A 4,872-nucleotide genomic window follows, 5' to 3' on the forward strand; every position below is an offset into this window, starting at 1 on the left:
AGATAATTGATTAAGATAATTATTAATTACTTAAGTTATATACAAACATGTCAATAAAATGATATTTGTTTGACTAAAAAACTTAAAAATTTAACACTAACTACGTCATACATACCTATCTATTACTAACTAATGAAAATAAAAAATGAGCTTAATTTTTTAAAAAAAAAAAAAAACATTTCCATTAATTTTTGAACATTACATTTTGACAGACCAATAAAAATTACTAAAATTTGGTACTTATTGTTGATAAAATTAATATATCTTTAATTTTTTATTACTTAAAGCTTGAAATTTGAATACAACATTTTTTATATGATTTTCTTAGTAGCCAAAAACCTTTAATTAGAAAGTTTTATAAGCGTTACAAGATGAGAATTCAACGATATCAGATGTTTCAACGACTTTTTATTGAACGAACTTTAATTATTATGTAAAATATATATCATAATCTACAACTATTTTAATTAAACTCAAAATGTTTAATTTTCTATGTTAAATTTTTATTTCTAATAGTTAGGACATTAAAAGAACAAAAAGGTACATTTGTATCAAGTTTAAAATATCAATTCAGTAATACCATACTCTGTATCTCTTTCGACCTAGGTGTTTCACTCTTTATAATTTATCGAGCACGATAAAATCATGGTTTAAAATATATATATATAGTCATGATTTAAATCCAAAATGAATATTTATTCACTATAATCAAGAAAATTATGCAGTGTGGTAAATTGATATCTTGATGTTTGATATTGTTTTTTTAAGTTTTTTACCACTTAGCAATTGATAAAACGAATGAATTAAAATTAAGCTTAGTTAATTAAACGAGTCAATGAAAGAATTGTTTTTATTTTACTTTCAAAAGAAGCAAAGTAGCTGTTAGAGTGGCAGTTATGAAGCATATTTTTAAAATAGCAATATAACACTATATCTTAATAAATATTATCTAACTCCAATGCAATTTACCTTATTATTTAAAGGATTGTGAAACACAAAAATAAGTTATTGTAATTTGAATGAATGCTCAATTTAAAAAAAAAAAAAATCTTCAAGTTGAAGGTCTGCTGTTATTGAATTCATAAACAAAAAAGAAAGAAGATACAGAGAACCAGATTTCAGTATTACCAAAGTTGTGACTTTGTATGTACATTTTTTAGTAAAAAAAATATTTCACCTATTAAAAATTCCAAAGGCTTCTGAATATAACATTATTTATCCAACATATCGGACATTATTTATTCGAAAGCAAAATTACTCAACAGAGGCCTTACAGCACCTCCAACCCCCCCCCCCCCCCCCCCCCACAGATCCATACTGCTCCGTGGTGAGGACAGAACATTCCACGTTAAACCTCAATCGTATAGGAATAACTTTCCATATTTTAAGAGTGACCTATTTAAGTCCCTATTTTTTAAACTATAAATTAACAATGTCATCGCAACTCCTGTTGAAGTCGAATCACAAGTCGGAACAAAATATATGACTGAGATGCATCCGTAATATTCTACCACACGCGAAGCTAGTTGTGGTATGGAATTTGCCGAATGAACACTTAATCGATTTTTATTTGGCATTGTATCCGGTTTTCAACACGATAGCTTACTATAGGTTTTAATTATAATTTTAAAACGGTCCCAAGGTTTTTGTAATACCAATCAGTGTTGAAAATAAAAACGCATTTTTAAAGGCTGTGCATTCATCACCGTTATTGTGATCGACAATGGTTGTAATATCAGTTATTTTAATCGTATAGCTTATTTGCATAAGCACGCGATGTTTACAATATATAAACCGCTAGATCCTATAGATTACATGAATATGAATAACGGGCGTATACTTCTGTTTCGAATATTACTGTTCTATACATTCTAAACGCCAAGGAGTAAAATATAGCATCCGTTTCTCATGTACTATAAAATAAAATACATCATTTTCAGATGCAATATTTTAAATATTCATTTTTATGTCCATCTTAATGACGATGATATCAAAACTTGATTTGATTTTAAATTTAGAAAGGAATAATAAAAATAACATTATAGAATTAATAATTATAATAATAAAATACGGAAAAACGATAAAGTAAATTGCATCACATTAAAAACAGCTAAAACATAATACTATAACACCATTGATTAAATATAATTAATCAATTAATACATTCATTTTATATATGTAAATATATGTGTATGGTAATCAGTTGTTAATTATTATAATAATACTTAAATACAGATCATGTACGAAGTATTTAATTATTACCCTGAGAAATAAAAATTAAACTCAGTTTTCGATCACATAATACTATAATTTAAACGCTACTTGATTTTATATTTTAAATTTGTATAGTTATTTTTAATAAATATATGTAAATAAAACGGAAACCAACATAAAAAAATATCGCTCAATTTCGTCGAGTTTAATCGTAGAAACGACAAAAATGATGCACAATGCCAAGGAAAACAGTAATTGATAGTTATTTATCTTACAGACTGAACACATTGTTTACAGGTCTGAGTTACGTTCCTGTTGAGTGCATTTAGAAACATTTATATACACACTAGTTTCAGACGATATATCAAACCAATACTGCTTTCGACAGATTGTCATGGTGTCATTTATTCATTAATGGAGTGGAACTGTTGAGCACAATGGGATTTAAATAGATATAAATGCAAACTATAGTATAGGACGAATGATAAGTAAACACTGTAACTTAAAACATAAATAGGCTTATAGCTCTTATATTCATATTTTTTACTCGTATAATACGTGTTTGAATATATTATTTTAATTACACAAGGTCGTTTTAACAGTAAAATGTTCTGGTGTTTATTCGAAGTTATGTTATTTATTATTATTAAACATTGTTAATTTGATGTGTGAGTTACATGTAACATAATCGGATAACGTCTACATAGCACAAACAAACGTTGTTCTTTATATCGGCCAAATTAGACCAAGTGAGATGTATATACTATATTGCATCAATTTCTATTACTAGCAGTATAAATTGATTAACAAAATTCGTAAATTACGAGTAATTCGTTTAATAAGCTTGGCATGATATTGGTTTCGACCAAATATTTTAATTGCTGTCTTAAAATAATATTGAAACTATACTCTTTGAGTTTCAATTAAATCAACAGAATTCTATAATGTGATAATTAATAAATCAACATTTTAGACGAATTAATTTATTTTATAAGAAGTTATTTTTGTATTTTTGAAATTATTTTCCTAAATAAATACTATCTATATATATATTTATTTATATTTCGTATGACAGAGTAGAGCAATAAATTTAAACATGTAAATATTAACTGACAGATATAAAATAACATAATAAAAATGAAGTAAAAATAAAAATAAAAATAAAAATGAGCTTATTAGAACAGGTAGTAACTATTATCGCTGAAATATATTTGAAACTATAGATTATACTCGTAAATTAATGTCCTGATTTCGTATCCAATCGACTACATCCTTATTAGTTGTATGGATATCATTTAGGGTGCCTTTGAATGCGCGGATCGGGCATTCAGTTGCTAGATGGGGGATTGTTTGCGTATCATTTCCACAGTCACAGGAAGGAGTACCTAGTATGTAATTTCCATTTGTACATCATGTAATTACATCTTCCATGACTGGTCCTAATGCGATTTAGAGTCACCAAAATTTGTCTAGGCAGATCGAAGCCTGGTTGTTTGGAAATAGGATTGGTAACAATTCGTTGTCCATCAGGGTTCTCCGCCGTCCGATTCTCAAGCCATTTTGTATTTCCCTCGATATTTTCAAGTAATAGCTCCTTTGCAGTTATCCAAGGTGGTTTGCGGGACTTTAGACATAGTCTATTCTCATTTAGTCTTACATCAAAGTGTATTGGAAGGATCTCATTATTATTGATAGTCCATTCCCGAATGAGAGCTTGTTCTCATTCCAGCGGGCGTCGCCCGATTGCGGCCCAAAGTAACTTTTTTACCTTTTCACCTATCCCGATTGCGGCTCGTACATAGCAGGTAGGAATTACTATTCAAGTGGTTATCAAAACCAAATAAATATCCCAATTGCGTCCGATACGTATTTTGACATCGTAATCACGATTCACACGATAATCGATATTCGGCGTGGTAATTTCCATAGACGTACGAGTATACAACAACTATTAACTATTTTTTATCGTAGACAATTTATTATTTTAATATTCGACTATTTATTGACTATTTACTGACATAATTGTATTTCATATATTTTTATATTGTAAAAAATTTACTATTTACTATTTTACTATTTGTTACTGCAATCTTGTAATTATACTTTTAAAATAAATATTAAACATTTTGTGAACCAATGTGTGTCTGGACGCAATCGGGATACTTATATTTGGGATAAAATACGACTACCTGGATTCGGGCCGCAATCGGGCAACTCCGATTCCAGCAGGGGATATAATTACGTCTGTAGCCTCGGGGGATAAAACGTTTTGCGATTCCCTTAACCATATCAACGAAGCGTTCATGGTTATTAGCTAGTGAATCGATCCACCTGATGTTATGGTCTAGGGATTTTGAGAAGACTTTCCTAAAATTCCATCTCGATTTAAATATTGTTTTAACTAGTGGAATCTGGATACCGATTTGTATGCGTATTGGTCTATGTTGGCTTTTTTGGAAAATTATTTAGGACTGATCGGAATAATTACTTAAAAACTAAGAGTAAAACATGTTAAAATCAACGTCCTGTTTAAAACGTTTTTATTTAATTAACATTATACCATTATTTTATCAATAAAATTTTCTGGCTGGATGAAATATTTTCTTAAGTTATTTTAAAAATACAAAGGAAGTTCAATAAATACATTGAATTTCACCA

This window comes from Sipha flava, unplaced genomic scaffold, assembly GCF_003268045.1.
Source record: "Sipha flava isolate LNK unplaced genomic scaffold, YSA_version1 72_pilon_pilon, whole genome shotgun sequence".
Classification (NCBI taxonomy): domain Eukaryota; kingdom Metazoa; phylum Arthropoda; class Insecta; order Hemiptera; family Aphididae; genus Sipha; species Sipha flava.